Below are 22,751 nucleotides of genomic sequence, written 5' to 3' on the forward strand. Positions count from 1 at the left end.
ATTACTAATTATAGTCTGTTTTGTATGTTTATATTCTACCTTTCACAATTGCAAGTTGAGGTGACCGATGTCTAACCACAATGTGTATAGAAAACAAATCAAAGATACAACATTTAGGCTAATGGGATTATTAATTTCAGGTGCAAGGAGGTTGGGCACCTAACATCCCGTAGTTGTTTTTACAGGTTTTTTTTACAAAGGTTTTATAAACAAATATCCCTTCAAGGATAAGTAGAGGTAAAAAAGGTTGCTAATTTTTGAGGAAAAGGTCGCAATTGCAATTTTTGAGGAAAATAATCATCTGATTTAACGTTTGTAACCAGATTCGATGCACCCGAAAAGTTAGGTAAGGGTTACAACCCTTACCTAACTTTTCGGGTTATTGATAGGTCATAATCAGTTGTTAGATAGAACCTGCCGGTTCACTCACCACTCATCTGCCTATTCATTTGCAGCAGCCCCTTTGACGAAGGAACTTTAATCCATGTCCCATAGACCAGATGTGTGTACACCTACTACCTTAAGATTACTTGGAGATCAGTTAACACAAGAGCAGATCCAGAACTTCAAGATAGTTGTTATTATCATTTTTGGATTAAATAGCATTTGCTTTCTTGATGGATACTGGATAGTGGATTGTTCATTGTTCATTGTTCAATGTTGAGCAGAATTTATATCTTCCATCTTCGGCTTTAATTTATTCCATCTTAATAAATTGCTAATTGTCAATTGGGTCACATCTGAGATTTCTTAATATGATTTGAAGGATCATTCATATTAATTATTTGATATTATTAGCCATTACGGGCATTATTAGAGGCTTTTTTAAAGGCTATAGCATTCTGAATTGTCTTCAAAACCGCTTTTGCCTTTCTTCAAGTTTCATAATATTAACACTAAGTACTAACACTAAACACTGAACTATTATAATGAAATTCCACTTTACTAACTGTAATGTCAGCATAGTTACTGGTAGGGGAGAGGTCGGGGAGCTGGAGGAAAAATGAGGAGACCAAGAACGTGTCATCGGTACGTTAAAAGTTTGTTGTAACTCGTAATTACTAATTCTAGTCTGTTTGAACTATGTTTATATTCTACCATTGCAAGTTGAGGTCATAGGTAACCTATGTCTAACCAGTAACCAGAATGTTCAATGTTTACAGAAAACAAAACAAAGATACATATTTTATTATTCAGGCTTAAGGAATAATTAATTTCAGTTGCAAAGACCCAGGACACTTCATTAAACCCCTGAGTCCGTCGACCGGACGCCTAAGTAAACCAAAAGCCTGGTCCCACGAGCCGCCTCTGCCTCATCAGGGACTGTTTTACTGTTGAACCCTATCCCTCCCGCCAACCGTCAACCGGTCAACCCCCACCCACCCTGCCAACCAACCCCCCACCGGCCCCCCACCGGCCTCCTACCAGCCCACCACCGGCCCCCCACCAGCCTACCACCGGCCCCCCACCAGCCCACCACCGGCCCCCCACCAGCCCACCACCAACACCACCTGGCACAGCCCACAGGCCACAGGGCACTAGTGACTAGCTAGTTATGAATTAGCTGATGATTCATTATCAATTATGAATTTTATTTTATGATATACGTGTTTATTATATCGTCAATAAATCTAACAACATCTGATGTTGAACATCAATCAAGTCTCAATGTTATACTTTTATTCATTTTCGTAATTTATATTCGTTATAATCTTTTAATCCACTATTTTGTTAGCAAGCACATCAAATTTCCTGCCAATTCAATATTCATCGTACATTCTACATCTTAAACTCTTCAAAAACTTGGGATTCAGCCTCAACATGTGAGTTCATAAATACATTTACGTACATTTTATAATAAAAAATCAATTGAAATTTAAGGCTATAGTTACTAGTTGCAAACTGTACCGAACCGTATGTAATATGTTATACTTAGAGTTAAATAGCCTATAATGACAAATCTACACAGGAATAGATAGATTTGATGAGGTCAACGTGCTCACTGAGCACGATGACCTCATCAAATCTACCGAAAAGATTTTAAAAGAATCCGACCCTGTTGCCTATAGCTGGATATTATTTAAAATTGTATTTACCATTCGAATATTTAACAATTCTAAATCAATAATATGTCGATGCTCCGGCAGGTTCTTTGTGATTCACTTGCAGAAATGCACGTTTCTTGGAAAGGCTGTGAGAAAGGAAACTTCAAAGTTGTTGAAATGACTAGTGAAGGATCTTCTGCTCTTTGAAATCAAAATGTGAGCAGTGCGGGTATTCTGGGTATTTAGACAACACCCAAGTCGGCAGGGTGCATGCTTCAGAGAAGGTGTAAAGCTAAATATAGCTCTCTATTTCTCTATTTAGCTGCCTATGTTGTGGGCCTAGCATTATATATCACACCTGTCAACTGCAGGTATATTTTATTTTATTTTGTTTAAATGCATACGAGAGGAACGCAAGATAAAAGGCGTTCATTACAACCATGAGCGTGACCCATATAAGAAGAACTGGAAGAGATGTTCTCCATGTTCCATTTCAGATTAACATGGAAAACAATAAAAAGTCACCACTCTAGAACTCTCTAAACTCAGATTATGTAGAATATGCACTTGCTGAAAAGATTGCTCTGAATATAATTAATCCGCGAAAATGCAACATGTTCCCTTTGTTTAGGCAGAATTTGTTTAGGCAGAATTTACTGATACAGAGGACAACCCCTGTAAGATGATGGTTTGTGTAAACAACTATCTGGACAATCAGGGAGAATACAAGAAGGAGATGATCTGCAGACCAGATAAGGCTCTTTGGGTTAAGACTAAGAAAGTGCCATTTCACCTCCGATAACACAGCTCTTGCTGTTGTTACTTTACCAAGCACTTGTACTTAGTATGCGAAGTATTATGAACAAAACTACTTAGTCACCAAGTAAGATTGTCTGTGGAAAGAAATAATGAAAACATGAAATTATAATGCAGATAAAAGAAAAGTGATGATAAAAAGTGATAAAAAGGTGTGACAAAACGAAATTTTGTTAAGAAAAGAATGAAAGGAATGAAAATAACTGGAATATTAAAACGTGATAAAAATTAGATATTACGATGATAAGCTATTTTGTTATTTTGAAGACATGGCTGCTAGGGTGCTCTTTTGTAACACTTCACCTGCAGGAACACAACAGTCTTACGACAGGCTAACAGTGACTTTGAAGCTTCAGCTGCTGCAGAGAATCTTAACAACATAGGCCTTATCTCAGCATCGCTCGCCTCAGTAGACAGTGACAAACTCTGTGAGCAAATAGCCAAGATCAGCGACCTCACAAGCACCATCAATCTGGACAGTCTCAGCAATCAGCAGCAAAATGCAACGACTCCAGATTTTTGATCTTCACCTGCAACATCTCCTGATTAATAAAGATGGGTTGAAGTCTCATCAGGCTCAGATGACGAAGTTAGAAGCAGCACTGTCCTCATCATCCAGCTCTGTCACAGACTCCCTAGCCCACAGCATTGAACAGCTTGTTATATTTGATATTACATTTGTATTATATTTGATATTGTTATATGTTAACTAACCCTTTCATATCTTTTATAGCCTTTTATATGGATTGAAATAATCAGAGTATAACTTCTACCGCAAGAAACTAGATAATAACCAGTGCTCAACTTGCACAGCTTCAATCGCAACAAGCTGCATTTGCAGCATCTGAAACACCTGCTTGCACTGCCACTCTTTCATCCTAACAACCCGGGAAGAAAGTCGAGTTCATGGAACAATATAGTGTGGCACATGAGGACACATCTTAACGATGCACGGGTGGTGCCAGCCTGGTACACGTCGATTAACACAACATTCGACAGGTTCGAAGTCCAGATTGGAAAGACTTTGGTAGATGGTGCTCTGACATTTATTACAGGGGACATTCCATACAGGCGCTGGCCGAATCACTGCGTCTCGTTAAACAATATAAACATCTATTTTGGAGACCGGCAACATGACGAGAAGTTCCTGGCACTAGTGTCAAGAGTGGCGTACGAGTGCCTGCAGGAGGCATTCATAGCGTCTGTCAAGGACGTGACGAAGGATCGTTCAGGCTTTATCCTTTATATATAATATGTGCATGTATAAATTTATTGGTATTATAAATTATATCAACATTTTATGAACTCTGTGGTTGGTTAAATGACGTTAAAAACATATTACATATTCTGTACTAATTTAGAACAATGACTAAATGTAATCTAGATATTATATTTAGATGAAGAGGAAAAGTTGTATTTCCCAACGGAAGGTGAGACTGTAGAACAGTCATCGGCTATCGTAACAACGAAAGTGAAAACGAAAGTAATAACGCTAAAGAACAACATGGGTCAAATGATCAGAAGAGATTCGCCTCAGATTGTTAGGAGCCATAAAAAATCCCGAACCAAAGAGCCTGAAAGTTATGGCTACTCTTAGTTATTCCTGTGTGCCATATTCAATAGTCTTTATTTATTCTTCTTGATCTCTCATAATTTTTTAGTATTCATTTTAACAAATTTTTCTTTTCTGAATTTCAGAATTATTATTTTTCATCATTTTTCTTTCATCGTTATTTTCTTTAATACCACTAAGTATTATTATTAGTTACAAAGCAAACTAATTTGATCTTATCAGTCTTTAGATGAATTCAAGCAACATTTAACAATCGATTGCTTAAGGAATAACAGACATAGGATTGGAGGACAGCTGTACCAATTCAACATGTATTCTAACGTCCTCAGTGCTGCTACTTTAAAGAGTATAGCAACATGATAAACATTATAATTCATTCATTATTATTGTTATTTATAATGTCATAACATATAATTGTGATAAATTGCTACGAATACCTTCAATATAATGGTAAAATTAGTGATATTGCAAGTTTTAATTAGCTTAATGGTATAATTTAAAGGAATATCACTTAAGTAGGAGTTATTACGAGATCGCCTGTGTTACCCACTGGTCAGAGAGTGTCAACATGAGGGACCTCCGATTTATCAAGGAAGCAAAGGCTCTAGTCCAGAGCCACCTGAAACATGAAACGGGTTTAAAGGTTGCCTTCCCGGAATCTGCGGGGAAAGGAGGAACTCAGGAACCACGACAAGTGGTAACGTTTGTCGTCGGTTGTTGTACGAGAAATGGATAAGGGAAACACTGCTCGACCTCGTTCCAGAGAGGAATAGAAATAAACTCAGAGTTATTATTGTGAGATTGGCTGTTGCACTAAGGGTGATATAAGCTCAAAAAGGGAGTTACGTGAAGAGAAGGTTACTGAGTTGGAGGCGTTTAACAGGGATAACACCAGTTAACCTCCCCCTCAGGTGAAGATATCACCCTCGGTTCATAAGCTTCTGGGACATTCGTGGGACCTTGTTGCTCTTAATGACAATTTTGGTTTGGGGACAGTATCAGAGGGTGGTATTGAGGCCTGTTGCAAGAGCGACTTCTACAAAGCAAACAAACGCAAAGTACTTTTGACAAAAACTGTCCGACACAGGCCGGACAGTTGATCAGCTGTGTAAGGGACCAGTGTTCCTATTTCAGTGAGGAAAAGAGTGAGTTCTCCTATTAGATTATTATATGAAAAACTCAAATAATATTAATAATAATTTTATCACCTTCAATAAAATATTTATGTATGGCAGTTTTGACAAATTTTGTTATTCTATATATATACTAAGCAGTGTTCGAATCGGTTTATTTTCTGGATACAAAAGGGTTTTGATTGCCCGTTTGAAGGGATGGAGGAACAGTAGACAGATGACGAAAAAAAGAGGAGGTTTCGCCATCCAGTATTAAACTATGTGTTATTCATACCAGGAATTTCATTGCAATTTTTAATAGAAGTCTTCATTTAAAATGGGATATTATATAAGGTTCAACATTTGCCCAAATGATAAAGTATTTTTAGAAACTAGGCCAGGGGAGACAAAATATCAGAATATATCTACCAGAAAGCAGATTTGATCTCCAAGAAGTACAGCTAATTAGCTGTGTGCTACAACGAAAGTTCTCTACGTTTTGTTGGCTACTATTCTCAAGAAGAAAGGCGAGAAGGAGGACAGTGAATCCCTTAAAAGCAGAGTTAACCTAGCAACATCAGTACTTCTAAACCTTGCAAACCAGGATCTCAATGTCTACTCCGCGAAGCTCGGATTGCAGCAGGTTGCAGCAGGTTAGCAGCCTTACCATAATTTAAAGTCCAACTTTAGCTGAAATGATATAGCCATTAACCTTCAGATAACTTGGACTGCTGGACATCAGTTAACATAAGTACAAATGCAGAACGCCCAGATCAACCTAGCTAGTGTGCTTGGTAGTTCTCGAGTCAAAAAAAGGGTAAAATAAGATGAAAATTGCCTTACACTCATCTTTTTATTCACAGTAAGTATATTGAAAACGCCTTGATGAATAATGCTTTCTTAAAAGTATAATGTTAAGAATTCGGCTACAGGGCGATTCTGGAATTATCAGAGAAGTATGTATATACAAAGCAAAAAAGTAATTTTTTTCGATGACATCCGAAAAGATGTAACAGGTTAGTTAATACATCCTAATTAACATTTCATTAGACGCATAATGGTTGCCTACTTATAACATATTATGCACATATTATTTCACTACTCAGAAGTAGCTTGAGATGTGGATGTACAGCTCTGCTGTATTATCTCAAGCTTATCCCATTATTTCAGATCATATCCCTACCCCACACCAACTCAACGCTCACTGTCAGCATCCAACCCGAAATATATAATGTAATCAGCATGGTTGATGGCAAAATGGTTTCAATTATGCAAGGAGATGGGGGCAGTCCTTGCCACATCAACATCACACCAACAACTGCTCAAATAAACGACAGGATTCAACTCGATTAATCAAGGTTGAACCTTATCAATTTAAAACAGGTATAATATTTTAAAAACCATTAAGTATTATATAGACAGGAATGACCTCCCAGAGATGCAGAGCTGTTTGGGCGTCTCAAATCTAGGGCAGGTGGTGGAAGATAACTCCTGACTAGAGGATCGCCTGATAGACTCTATGGTCAGTGCATTACATCTGCACATCAGAACAGGTTCGCGGGAGGTCACCCGGCGGTTCTTGAGGCAGAAACTTAAGAGGAAGATATGGGATATAAAGAACAAGAAAAATTCCGAACAATATAATGAATGGTGTGAGCAAACCATGACTTTATATGACTCTCAAAAGGACACACCACCTAGTGCAAGTGCTTTAGACTTCTAACGTTCTCAGTGCTGCTACTTTAAAAAGTATAGCAACATGATAAACATTATCATTCTTTTTTTATTGTTACATTATTCATAATGTCATAACATATTGTGATAAATTGCTACGAATACCTTCAATATAATGGTAAAATTGGTGATATTGCAAGTTTTAAATAGTGTAATGGTATAATTTAAAGGAATATCACTAAAGTACAGCAATTGCACAGTACACTTGGGCCGGATACTCCACAGTCTCGGCCCAAGTGGAAATTTTAAAACATCGATTTATAAACGGATTATCGTTTACTGTAATTATGAATTTTTTAATTGTTTAGCTAATTGGTTAGACACCCTTAGAAAAGCAAGTAAAAATTATTTCATTTATAACGAAAAGCCACACACTTTTTAATATTTTTATCAACTTATGTGCAATAGTGCATGCATCATCAATAAATACTGTTTATATATAAATACAAAACCCCCTATCACTTTTAAGCTCTATTTGTTTATTGTTAATACACGACACAGGCTCTCCCAATAGAGCATCGTGGATCACAGCAGGAAAGGATGGCAAACACCGCCCCAGTAAACCTCGGGAATCAGGCAGGGAAGTACAGAGGCACAGGGCCACAGGAACAAGCAGAGACAGGAGGGCTAACAAAGCCCTTAAAAGGTATCAAAGGGACAGGTAAACGAAGTTAAAACTGCTAGTGGTGGGTACCAAAAGGTACCTTACTATAGAACTATATTGAATCAAATAAAATCTGTGGTATTAAGATTACATCCTTGTAATATTTGGATCACTATCACTATCATGACACGTTAGTTTTTTTTTCAAGATTGTCATGTGTTTGCAAGTTAGCTTATTTATAAATAAGTAAATATTGTTTATAAACTCACTCATTGTTTATAAACTCACTCATTCATTCAAATCACAATCCATGACAGATCATGATAATATCAGTATATGAAAAACAAATGTTCATTCTTATAGCGGCACTGCATCACACCAATTAACGAACACCAACAACTGCTCAAATAAACGACAGGATTGAACTTGATTAATCAAGGTTGAACCTTATCAATTTAAAACAGGTATAATACTTTAAAAACCATCAAGTATTATATAGACAGGAATGAACTAAAATTTTTAAAACACAGCGTTGGGTCACAACAATATTTAGTTTGGTGGAAATGCTAAAATAGCTTAAAAAGTTAGTTTGTTTATTGTTTATTGTTTAATTTCAATTAAATTCAGCAAAAGTGTTGAACTAAAAGCGTACTCTGTATTTTTGCTTATCTAGGAATGCTTATTACTTTAGATGAAAGGTTTTACAACTTTTTAAAGAGATCCGAGGGAGGAGAGAGATAAGATTATATTATATTTAAAGATCAGAACTCGAAAAGAGTGCACATTGTTAGTTGACTATGTTGCGATCGTATAGACAGGGGGGGGGGGGGGCCAATGGCATAAAATGGCATAAAATGGCATAAAATGGAGACTTTTTCTATGGAGAAAATGGAAAAACCCATGAGTAATTCTCCATTTTCTCCATTTTATGCCATGAATTTTGTCTTCAAATTTTGATCTTTAACACCTAAATTGGACATCCTAACATGAACATGTTTATTTACGCTTACTAGGGGCGTAACAAGCTTATGAAAGCTCATAGTAGGCTACTAGATGCTTATACTAGGTTAGTAGAGGCACACTTCAGGCAAACTCATAATTACTCAAGCCTAGTGTAAAGTTATTTCTACAGGCTACAGCAGGAGTGAGTAATAGGGGAGAGTAATTATAGGCACTGAGAAGTGAGACCTACATCCTCGAAAGTCGAAACAAGCTCGCACTGCAAAGGGGAGGCCTGCCTTCCGAGATCGCATTACTAGGGGGAAGCCTCGAGTCCAAATTTGTGTATCTAGGGGTAGGTGCAGACTTCGATAAACCGAAAAACCAAAAAAATATTTTCGGCTAATAATGAAGAGGGTAGCATGAAACGTGGAGAAAAGTGGTTTTTAGAAAAACTTTGAAAAATTTTGACTTAGAAAATTTTCGGCCCGAGTCATTCTCGATACGTACCTCTCGTATCGAGAGCTCACGATTCCGAGCTCGTGTTGCAAAGGGGAGGCCTGCCTTCCGAGATCGCATTACCAGGGGGAAGCCTCGAGTCCAAATTTGTGTATCGAGGGGTAGGTGCAGACTTCGATAAACCGAAAAACCAAAAAAAAAATTTCGGCTAATAATGAAGAGAGTAGCATGAAACGTGGAGAAAAGTGGTTTTTAGAAAAACTTTGAAAAATTTTGAATTAGAAAATTTTCGGCCGAGTCATTCTCGATACGTACCTCTCGTATCGAGAGCTCCCGATTCCGAGCTCGTATTGCAAAGGGGAGGCCTGCCTTCCGAGATCGCATTACCAGGGGGAAGCCTCGAGTCCAAAATTGTGTACCGAGGGGTAATTTTCTAAGTCAAAATTTTTCAAAGTTTTTCTGAAAAACACTTTTCTCCACGTTTCATGCTACCTTGTTCATTATAAGCCGAAAATATTTTTTCGGTCAAAATTTTTCAAATTTTTTCTGAAGACCGCTTTTCTCCACGTTTCATGCTACCCTGTTCATTATTTGCCGAAAATATTTTTTCGAAGTCCACACCTTCCCCTCGATACACAATTGTGGACTCGAGGTAATGCGATCTCGGAAGGCAGGCCTCCCCTTTGCAACACGAGCACGGAATCGGGAGCTCTCGATACGGGAGGTACGTATCGAAAATGACTCGGACCGAACATTTTTTTCTAAGTCAACATTTTTCAAAGTTTTTCTGAAAACCACTTTTCTCCATGTTTCATGATACCCTGTTCATTATTGGCCGAAAATATCTTTTTTTTAAATAATTTTTCTCGAAATTCTAAATTTTTCAGGTTTTCAATGGCATAAAATGGCATAAAATGGCATAAAATGGAGACTTTTTCTATGGAGAAAATGGAAAAACCCATGAGTAATTCTCCATTTTCTCCATTTATGCCATTGGCCCCCCCCCCCCCCCCCCCCTATAGACAAGACAAGATCGCAAGTAGCCATGTTTGGTGGCAAACTGTACCAGTTTAATAGTTCAGAGCTGAGGTCCTGATCCCCGAAAGAGGATGAACTGTGCTCTGAAGAAAATAATTCATTCGATAAATGACACTTAAAATAAAAATAATAGCATTCAGGTATTCAGTCAATTATTGAATAATTATGGAATCTTTCGGAGGAACCAACAACAACGCTAAGTAAAGGGCTAAGAGTAAGAAGGATTATATTCACGTAATACTTGACATATTAATACAATATGGTGTTCCTGATGTAAACTCCATAAATTTTATTTTTGGGGTCATCTGAAAAACTTAGTCTATGGAGATCCTGTTCCCAAAAGTGTGGAAGAACTGAAATAAAGAAATGTTTTAGTCACTAATCAGCCTACTTGTTTGGGGTCAACAATGTCGACTGTCGGGGACTCTTTCGGTTTTACGGATTCTTCCTGTATTACTATCCACACGTTTGAGATTTCTTGTTTTAACCACTGGTTTCATTTGTACCTATAGGCCGATTATTTTAAATAAAAGGAAAAAGTTAAAAGAGGGATTATAAAAGGATTGGGTGCCAACTAATTATGCAGATTATTTTTTCCCTTTCGATATTAACAAAATCATACTTTGCAGAGCTGGTTGCTTGCAAAAAGGTGGTCAAGAATCTTAGGAAAGTGCTACCAGCAGATATTCTACACGAAGGAAATGCCATTCATTGACATTGAGTTGACCGACGGCATTATCACGGTCATAACCGACCACATGCACAAGATCAAGGACGCTGCTAGTATCAGCAAATTAATCCCTTACCTAAGCACCATGGTAGTAAAAGATACCATGGTGATTATAAAAGACAAATTTGAAAAAGAATGTATTCTTGTGGACAATGACCTGCGATTGAAACATACATAATAAAATTTCCAGTGCGCGTGAAAAATCACCTAGTTTTATTCTGTGTACTATTTCATTACTATAATTTATTAGCGACTACCCCAATGAAATAGATAAACGAAAAAGTTTTTATTCGTTTCTACAGGAAATTTATGAGTTCCATTTTAACAGTATTTAAGCATAACTATTAACCTCATTCAGTATGTTCCGATTAACTAGCGACTGTCCGATTAAAATACATTAATTGGTGTTCCGGCGTTCGTTATGCATTTGAACTTACGGTGTTAACCGACGGTAATATCACGGCGATGACCGACCACCTGCACAAGATTAAGGACGCTGCTAATATCCGCCAATTAATCCCTTATTTAAGTACCATGATAGTAGAAGATACCATGGTGATTATAAGAGACATTTTTGAAGAGGAATATATGAGTAAGAAAGAGTTAAGAAAGAGTGGTATTATAGCACGGGCTTTCAATTCACCTGTTGGATTTTTTCTCTCCTCTATCATATTCTAGTCAAATTTAGCAGTGCTTTAAATCATTAATAAATATGATATCGCTGTTCCATCATTCGACCTTAACTGGTATAATTAGTAATAGCCATACCCAATTTATCCTACTTTGTGTTATTGATTAAATTTTGTTTTTCATTTTGACAGGAAATTTAAGAGATTAACTTTTAAGTATTGAAGTATAACCATTAACCTGTAAGTTATATTCGATTAATGATTCCAGCAAAACAAGAATGACCTGTAATCGGATTAAAATCTGCAAACTTTTACATAATATATAATTATTGTGTTTATTGCGCAATACCCTGAGGAAAAAGAGGGGATAGTTTGTTTTGTCTGTTTTTTTCTGTTTTTGTCCGCCCGAGGAGGAGGAGGGGGAGGAGGACTAAGGACGAGGAGGACTGAGGAGGACGACGACTACGAGGAGGACTGATGAGAAGAAGGAGGAGGACTGAGGATGACTGAGTAGGAGGACTGAGGAAGAGGAGGACTGAGCTGAGGAGGACAGAGGAGGACGACTAAAGATGAGGAGGAAGACTGAGGAAGAGGACTGAGGAAAAGGACTGAGGAGGTGGAGGACTGAGCAGGAGGAGGAAGGAGGAGGAAGCATCTAAATGTTATTTCTATAACATTTTATGTCTGTTTTTGTTTGTTTTGTCTGTTTTTGTCCGCCCTACTTTTTGTCTGTTTTGAAAATATAGGGTACCAAACGGACAAAAACATGACACCCCCCCCCCCCCCCCCCCTTATCTATATCGCTATTGGTGTTAAATTTTCAAAAATACCATTACCATCCGCATCCCACAGGACTTCGGGAAAAACGTAAGAAACATCCTGAAAGGAAGGGAGTTTTCAGAGTTTTTGTAAGCACACTGAAAGAAGAGAAAGTGTCCGTGAAGATACCGGGCAGAAAGGGATATCCTGGTCTAGAATCAATACCACAAAACTTCCTCTATGATCAAAAACGGAAGGTAACCTTAAATTAAGATTTCTTGCTATTAATTACTTTTGATTTATTGATGAAAAAAGAAGGATAGAAGGAATGGGTGCCAACTAGTGCAGATTAATTCCTACTCTCAGCTGTTTATCTGTGTTTTTAAAAGAAACTTACATATATCCAATGACAATATAATCGAAAACGGAGAGAAAGGTTGGCACATCAACATATTCAAGACTAACAGTACACAAACATTTACAGGTTCGAGATTTTATCAGTATCACATTATAGCATCAAACACCTGACACCATTAGGTGCCTACAATTTTTTAGAAAACTCTTCCAACAATTCAAAGTGCCGAAAGGAAACACCTGAATATCTTAATTTATTGGTATCATTAGTGACATACTGACATCAACATTTTATAAACTCTGATATTGATAACAACTCTATTATGAAACGTCCAAATAATTTGACGTCTGTGAATATAATTTGTATCAATTCAAGACAATGAGTAACTGATAAAATATTTGATACATTAACCATAAAAATTTGATATATTAACCATCATATTCACTCTAGACAAAACCAACTATTCTAACCCTGACCGCGACACTAACGACTTTGATTAAACATAAACTTTTTGAACAGTTGGGATTTCAAGACAATTCTCACCTTGTCAGGTGAGGCAATTTTTAGAACATTAATGCATATATTATGTAATTTTTGTGTAACAATTAACAAGACTTTTTCCAGTAATGTCTTAGTATTAGCAAGTAGAGTTCATTGCTAGCTTATTAATTAGGAAGTACCGTTTGAAAGTGAAACCAACATCGCAATTAGTACCAAAGAGTCCGACCATTCAGAGTTGCATGGAAACTCCTTGAACAATTCCATCCATAAATGGTCAGGGCGAACTTCTAGATACTGTCGTTATCAGATATTTAACTCGTGACACAGATAAGAGGTTTCTGCTGTATCTAGGGGTTCGTTGACATATTACTTACAATCACTTTTTTAACAATTTTTAGGAACCCTGTCTTGCCAAACATGACGTTTGTGCGTATAGAGGATAATTTCACCGAAAATCACGCAAGGGTTTTGGCAAACATGACGTTTGTGCGTATAGAGGATAATTTCACCGAAAATCACGCAAGGGTTTTGGCAAACCTTTTAAAAGCGAAGGAAGCGGAAGCGCCAAAATGTTTGGTGTTCAACTATTCCTCATTGATAAAAGACATGATATCGGAGGTCAGTTCATAATTATTTAAATATATGTATTATATAGTATATATGTATTATATAGTATATATAGTATATACAACCTTAAGGCGAAGAGGAAAAATTTGTATTTCCCTAAAGATGACAAGTCTGTACAACAGGTTTTAACTATTATATCGACTCATCGTGGACACCCACAACACAAATGTGTTGTAATACATTTATTTAATAACTGGGCCATAATGTAATTAATTGAAACATATCTTATGTCCATAATGATTGTATAATCAAGAACAAAATATTCAGTTTGGCTACTGATGAATCGTAAAGAAAAGACATCACAGACACAAAAACGTCAAGCAGTTATGTTAATACGTACTCAAATGTTCTGGGCACTGAATCTGGACAATAATGGCCCACACTCATCGTGATGTGGCCATATTTTTTATTAAGGGAGAAGCATGGAAAGCAGTGTCTAATGACGGCCACGGGAAACCTCTTAGTCACTGCAAGAAATATTCTAAGAAGGCTGAGGCCTTTTCGAATTATTCTCTTGAATATTCAGAACGTAAATGGATTGTAATCGACCTGCAATCGACCTGTAATCGACCTGTAATCGACCCTGTCATAGGGACAGGGTCAACCATAGACCCTGACTGTAAATTATTTTGTCCACCCAATTAAATTAAACGTATTAACGTATTTTCATTCGTTATCAAAGCTAACACAAAGGAGAAGCATTTCCTGGGTGTTTAAATAATTTGTATTGATATTGATAGATTTTACTGTAAACAACAGAAACCTTTGTTTTACTATCAAGCTTTTATTCATTACTAATATTTAACCTGATTATAATGATAAACAAGTTAATTATGTTATGCCATGTTTAGCCATGCCAGAAAGAAGTCCTAGCTCAAGAAAAAGAAGAAGAGCCATTAAATTGGATGATTCCATCAAACCGAAATGGGCTCTTATCAGATTTAAAGATCTGCCCCAAGAACCCGCAGAGATTCTCCCTGTCGACAGATTAGTAAGAGTAATATCATATTGTAACATTTTAATTACGACTGCTACAATGGGATTCAATTTCAATAATAGATGGACTTAAATTTTAATGATTTGTAAATTCGTCTGTAACATACATCAACATAGATACACAAACGTTTACCTATTCGTATCGAATATTAACATGCTGAATATTTCAAAGGAATAGGCACCACAGCAGGAGCAGCAGGAATACATGAACAGAACTTTCATGAACTTCACGGCATGTCTAACCACAACAACAGCAATTCATGAACAGAACGTTGATGCATTTCATGGGAACTATTTTTTTTATTTTACTGGAAAATTCAATTAATCATTGAAAAAAACCTTAAAAATGACTCTCAAAAATGCCGGCGACCCTGTATATGTATACCTGTTGCCATTTTACTGACACCGATTTCCACAAAAACTGTGAGAAATTACAGTTGAAACTGTGAGAGATATACAGTTGAAAATAAACTTATGTCAAATTACATAATAATAAGCAAAATAAATAAATATTTTGACAGCTAAGAAATGTCACAAATAATCAACATTACGTACGGCCACGGGGGCACTGGCACTCCTAATAAGCATTCCTGGTAAGCTGTCTATTTTGTAAAGAGCACTTCCATATTGATTATTTTCTTTATAATTGTTGCATCTTTTTGTCCAATTTACTATCAAGGAGACAAATATTCCAAGGAAGAAAAACTTTCAAAAAAGGAAAAATTCCAAGAAATGTTATAAGTATAAGACATTTTGTTAAAAATAGTTTGTTTTTTCCCTTTAAAAAAAATTCAAAGCTATGCTTCGTAATAGTAATGATTGTTTAATATCGAGATGAACTTTTAATGTAATATTTTCAGCTGTGGAAAAACTGGGCATATTGCTAGAACTTGCAGGGAAGAAGGTAACTTATGTTTAATGCATTCAATATTCCTGGTATGGAGATATAATCGATTGTTAAAATTCTGAGAACCCGCAGAGATTCTCCCTGTCGACAGATTAGTAAGAGTAATATCAGATTGTAACATTTTAATTACGACTGCTATAATCGATGGGATTCAATTTCAATACTAGATGGACTTAAATTTTAATTATTTCAATTTTTCGTTACACTGGAACCAATGAGAAAGCAGCCTGCTGCAGTGTAGGGGACACCTACTTTGTAACATATGAAAAGAAGAAAGAGACTTATGATCCCTTTTGAAAAATATATATAATATACCAAGACAACAACATGTAAAAGTCTGTTTCACAATTTCATTCAATCACTCACCACTATGTTATTTAGCTATGGGAAAGAACGAGGAAAAACTGGATCAAAGAAAACAATACTGAGAAAATGCAGAAGGGTAATTTTTTATTTGAAAAATTAGTCTGTAACATATATGGTACGGGTATCGGCCTTACAAAATGACACGAAAAAGGAGATGGCTCTGAAATGCACAAAAATGAGTTTTGTTCATGTTTTATTATCCAGATAGGTAGTTCAACAGGTATATTTTTCTTCCCGGGGGTTGATTTGATTGAAAACCCGTAAATTTTGCGATAAAAATTGTCATCTTTGAAATCTTCCAAAAAAACATGCCTTACAAAATGACAATTTCGTCACGGCTGTCATTTTTTAACAGCAGCCTATAGAAATTTGATTTCACCTAGGACAGTTAGATAAATATAATAGATTGAAGATTAGAATAGCTTTTACAGGAAAAAGGATGATTAAAAAATGTTGGGCAATTTCGCGTGAGATAGTGCCTTACAAAATGACAACCCAAAACGGCATCACTTCAAATCCGATTTGGGAAAAAGTTTCATTATTCTTTCACGTGTCTTACTGTTAGATATATATGTTGTTTATATTATACCAGTTCTGTTTTTACCAAAATATATTTAAAAAGGAACATTTTTTATACTTTGAAAAAATTTAAAAAATGTCATTTTGTAAGGCGTAAAAATCATTTTTTGTTTTCATACTTGAACACAGTATTTGGTTATATTTGATATTTTCTATGACTGGATAGATCACTTTTCAGTGTTTAGTTAACGTTTGACATGTTTTAGGAGTTGTTATTACTCTCTGCTTTCACAAAATAGAAGCTTTATTTCGTTGAGTTTTGAAATCAGAGTTTGAAATCAAAGAGTTTGAAATCAAAGTTTTGATATCAGAACTGCACTTTTTTAATGCTACTTGATTGTTAACTGTCAGATTATGATTATTTTTAACTCCTTCTTGTATTGACTGTCTCTGATCCATTTAAGATGATGAAAATAATTCAATCTGAAACATTGTCATTTTGTAAGGCTTTTCGGTGTCATTTTGTGAGGCATTTTGATCAAAATTGATGATCAAACAAACACATTTAGGCTCATCATGAGCTTACTTGGTTTAAGAATACCAATAATTAGGCAAGGGGCATCCAATATAAATATGCCATCTTTGTATCATAAAATAAAACTGTCATTTTGTGAGGCATAACACTGTCATTTTGTGAGGCTAGGTCATTTTTTTTGTCATTTCTTCTACCAAAGTCACTAAATCAGTTTTTTTATTTGACCAGAGTAGTCTTTGATTGACATAAGTCATGGTAGTACCTGGTTTTCTGGGGTTAAATTCAAAACTTAGGTCTCCATTCTGGGTAACAGTTAGGCGGGGCAATGACTGAACAGCAAAAACGTCCATATTTATGTAAGAAATATAGATTCTATGTCATTATCATTCCTTGGGAAGTGTTAATTAATGCTTTTTCTTTCATACAGTAAAAGGAATAGGGTTCAATGTATAGGGAACCTAAGCTACAGCATGGTCTATGTGGGCTGTCATTTTGTGAGGCCTGTCATTTTGTAAGGCCGATACCCGTAGAAAGAAAACTTCATTTGTTTGTTATTTAGCTATGACTAACCACCTCTCCCAAGGAAAAGCATCTGTGAACAGCAGACCTTATCTGTCATCCGTGGCAGTATTAGAATTCAGACAGGGTGACACGGCTATGTACTATAAGTCATCTCATGATGAATATGAACCATTTAGAAAAGCAGACTTCTTGAAACTTAATAATAATAGGGCTGAGAGAGCTAGAGGTTCGAGAAGAACATTCTTGAGGAGGACACGAAGGTCAATGCCAATATTATTCACACTTTTTTATTTGTAAATTCGTCTGTAACATATATCAACATAGATACACTAACGTTTACCTGTTTGTATCAAATATTAACATGCTGAATATTTCAGAGGAGGTGCGAAAATAGGTACCGTGCACAGGAAGCTCACACTGAGTTTCTTAACAGAACTTTCATGCATTTCACTGCATGTTTAACCACATGGATGGGACAGTGGGTGGGACAGCAGCAAATCATAAACGCATCATTGATGCATTTCATGGGAACTATGACAACATGGATGCTGCAATGGATAAGGCAACAACAGCTCAGCAGTAAACTTGTATCTTTTTCTCAATCTTAATCTAATATTTGACGTGATGATACCCTGCCTGCACTCACAGCCTCCCACAAAGCTGTCGTGCTATTTTTCTAATGTCATAGCTCATGTTTACTTATAATTTACATGAATATGAGTAATTGGTGTTTCAGAGTACTGCATTAAATTATTGATAGAGAAAGGAAGAAGGAAAGTTTTAAAAGATTGAAAGATATATTTTAATATCAAGATGATTTAATAGTTTTAATAGTTTTGTTTTATTAAGCGTGACAAAGTAAACGATGTTTTCGTCCAACTTAAAGTTTCATGTGGATGTGTGAGCAACAATCTTCAGGGACACCAGACGCTTATAGAAAGCTCCTATTTATTAGTTCAGCACTTTGCTGAAAGGAGAAACAAACACGCTTGTTTAATGATACTTAAACCTCGCCGACTTGGGTAATTTGTTAACAGAGACGGTGGCATTCAATAGGCGTATCACCACAACAGGTTTGCCACCAACTCTGTTGCCAAATTGCCCAAGTCCACCACCAGCACCATCATTACCTCAAACTGCAGTTGTCACAACTGCAGGTGTGACACCCTCACTATTCCCACCGGTGTCACCACCCCCATATTGTGTAATAATGTTTGGATTTTGTTTAATCGACATTTGTGTACACACACACTGAGGACGGAATCTGTTCCTTTTACACGTTCACATGAACATTTTTCCTGCGGGAGACATTAGTATAGCGGCATTATAGCGGCATTAGTATAGTGACATTAGTAATTAGTATAGCGGCATTATAGCGGCATTAGTATAGTGACATTAGTAATTAGTATAGCGGCATTATAGCGGCATTAGTATAGTGACATTAGTAATTAGTATAGCGGCTACTACTATACTTTATTCAAGAATTAATTTTTTGTCCAGGATCGATGATCATTGCTCTGGAGACAAACCATGGTATCAACTTATACAACTTTGAGTAGAATGATCTGTAACTTAATTGCACTTCTACAGGATTACTCGAATGTACAGGTTGGGTTGGTGGGAAACTGAAGCACTCATCTATGGAAAACAAAATGTCAATGTGGAACTTCGAATAAGAAGAAAAATCTGGTGGGAGAAACTCAAAAACTGGCACTGAGGAAGTAATGAGCGGTGGAAAGTGCTAGTTTTGTACCAAAGCAGTGGTATGCACTATGCAGTGTTATCTGCGCTTGCAAAGACTTGCTCCTATAGATCACTGACTAGTTCTAATGCAAAGGAGCACTTAAGGAGTTCACTTCTAAATATAACGCTTAACAGTGAGCTTAGCGTTATATTTATTAATAATTGAATTTAATTTATGGGCTTAACGACCCGGAAAGCTAAAGGTATCTTCTGACTTTTTTCTGATGTCAGTTCAGTATTAATCTAAAGATCAAATTAACGTATCATAAATAAATACACTACTGTTGCAGGTTTGGTAACGTTCAATTCAGCTACTAATGTTACCGATGTCGCCCGAAAAGTGCCATTAGAAAGGCTGCTTATAGAAACAGACGCACCCTATATGCGAACTCGAATTCTTCAAATAGTTTGTCATATACTAAATCCTTCTTGTTGACCAGAGCGTGTCATAAACCTTAATAGACCCAACTCAGGAACATGTAATGATAATTAACTGTTATGATTATACCAGAATTAATAACATCCAGCACTGTACTACCTGGATCAGAGCATTATCTCTTTAGTTTAATTAGTTAATTAGTGAAAGTGTGCAAGAGTATTTTATAAATAGGATTATATAACATAACAATAGTATTTGCTGTAATTGTAATATTTTATGAACTACAGATGAGAAAAGATATTGAGAGAAGGTTAAGACAGGTATGGCATATACTGCAATTTCTAGACTTACGTCTCTTTCCGGTCTACATTTCATTTCGTTTGATCATAGGCAGATTCGGACGTCAAAGAAAGAACACCAAGTCCAATAGATTCATGGAGTATTTGGAGGGAATTTCAAGGCAATCATCAAAAGAATAATCTTTTCAAAGAATATTTTGGGCAACCCTTCGACCCTATTCAAAGCAACCCTTCGACAGCAAAGACTACTCCAAGCTAAGTTAGACGAAGATGCTTATTTGATAGTTGCAAAGCCTCGGCCCTCGGACAATACACTATATATATAGACTATTGAAACAGGCATTAATGGCCAGTTTCAACAGCAATTGAAAGAAACCCCAGCTGCTAGCAACTTGCGTAGTTAAAATTATATTGATAAGGCGTGGTAAAATAGACAAATTTATTTATTATTTTGATATTTTCCATCAGTTATTACATTTTTGCTTTGCCCACTCTTTTACATAAACTTCGGCTGCCGGGGTCGGAGAAATACTAGAGCACACCTTTTTGCTCAACACTGGGCGCTCCGGAAGTAAAGGTTACTCCTGTAGAAAGATGCAAATTCATTCAGCCAAGCACGGAAACAGTGCAGCTCCCACAGTCAATGACTGTCATAATATTGGAAGAAAGTCACCTTTTCTGACGAGTGCTAAGTAAAGATAGGGTAAGATACTTGGATTTGGAGCAAAAAGTCAGAAGGGTACAGCACAAATGACCACAACCACCACCACTGAAGAAGGCTTTGCGACCGCAAAGCTTCTGAGTAGAAGGCTTAGCGATCGCATAGAGGTACAGTTATTACTTATTTTAATTCATAAAGTACTGTTAAAAGGTATAAGTATCTCCGGCTACCTTTCTTCAGGATAGAGTTCGAAAATAAGATCAAATACGGATTGAATCAGTCGTTTGACAGTGAAAAGCCCGCGAAAAATATCTGCCCCGCACGTGCAACTGCGCGTTCCCAGGACATGGGTACCGACGATATAAATGGCGATACTTGGCATTGACGCCAGCGCGTTACATTAAGTCAGGACCATATAATGATTCCTCAAAATGGAGACATTTTCTCAATTTCAGATTTTGCCCAAAACAGCCTAAAACTGATCTATTTTACAAGTTATCAGTTCTAATATGACAGGAAAGTTTTTTGAACCGGTGAAAAAGGATGGTGAAGATAAAATATGCCAAAAATTTAAATTCTGAAATTCATCGAAAAACATCGTTGGGAACCGGAATTCCAAGATAAGAATAAATTTTAACTGTCCTAATAGACCAGGGAAGGCATTTACAGTTGACACCCTGGTAGATCTGGAAGTATTTGGAGCCTTCAGGGGAAAAAATGGGCCGAAAAGGGGCATTTTCGGGTGTTTTCAAATTTGAGATTTCAAAGCCAGATTTTCGGCTTTTGTTGGCTGGGACATGCCCAAATTGGTGTGGGTGAGTTGCATAGAGGTAGTACAAGTGTGATCCGTTGCAGAAATCCGGGTTCCCAAGATTCAAAATGACTTGAAAAGATTTTGTAAAAAATTGGAGACATTTTGGAATCCATGGGAATTTTTTGGAGACATCCATATTTCGCCCCTAAAACGTCTCCAATGAGTTTGGTTGGCACCCTGGTTGATCTGGAAGTACGTTACCAGTTATTTGGGGCCTTCAGGGGGGAAAATGGGCCGAAAAATGGGCCGAAAAGGGGCATTTTCGGGTGTTTTCAAATTTGAGATTTCAAAGCCAGATTTTCGGCTTTAGTTGTGACTCCTCCAGTTCTTCCAAAGTGGATTTATCAGTCCAGCTTGAGCTCAAATGAGATTCTTTGGCTTCATATCCATAATCTCCCAGGGAGTAAGTGAAGACTGTCTGCCAGATCTTTGTTTGATGTTAATCTTTTCACTACTGAGGCAGTTGTTTCTTGGCTTTCTTAAGTTCATTCTGAGATTCCCATCTTGAGAAGAAGTTATAGTCAAAGGTAGTGGCATGAGCTTAACACTGCGTTATGACTTCAGGTAATTCTGAGATTTCTTTTACCAACCGGATATATCTATCAATAGCACCATGTTTCTTCAACTGGGAAACGCGCTTCAGCGCTTTTGCAAACTCTGCATGTCATATATATGGTACGGTCTCATATCAGCCACTCGGACCAATTGGATACCTTGTCAAATGGGTTTCATCAATGGAGCCCAGTCAAGCTGGCCTTCTGTCCAACTGATCCACAAACTTGTTGTATTTTTACCATCATTCTATCTCTCCAATGTAGTGAATGCCAACGTCAAACTCTATTATTTTTTCAACCAAAGTGTGACAACAACCCCAGCCTGGTTCCATGTGCTCCAATACTAATACTTTCTTCCCAATTTGAGAGCATGGCAGCTACTGTCTACCCCCTATACCACTTCAACAACACAGCAACATAAACTTGCTGCTTGACCTTACAGAACTGTTATATGACTGTTTTATAATGGCATCTCGTTATACGGTGATCCTCTCATAGGGCTTTCTAGGGACCCTGAGTCTGCAGAAAATGGGTT

General features: G+C 36.8%; 1 protein-coding gene across 1 annotated transcript in view; it reads left to right on the forward strand.

Annotated features, from left to right (window-relative positions):
* Positions 1-13,132: 13,132 nt before the first annotated feature.
* LOC134815018 (penicillin acylase 2 proenzyme-like) overlaps positions 13,133-22,751 on the forward strand; it is a 79,574-nt gene continuing 69,955 nt past the window's right edge. Inside the window, exon 1 of the mRNA XM_063823454.1 lies at positions 13,133-13,138. The gene's annotated coding sequence lies outside the window, so the exon portion shown is untranslated. The remainder of the gene's footprint in view (positions 13,139-22,751) is intronic.

This window comes from Bolinopsis microptera, chromosome 5, assembly GCF_026151205.1.
Source record: "Bolinopsis microptera isolate Bmic1 chromosome 5, MBARI_Bmic_1.0, whole genome shotgun sequence".
Lineage (NCBI taxonomy): Eukaryota > Metazoa > Ctenophora > Tentaculata > Lobata > Bolinopsidae > Bolinopsis > Bolinopsis microptera.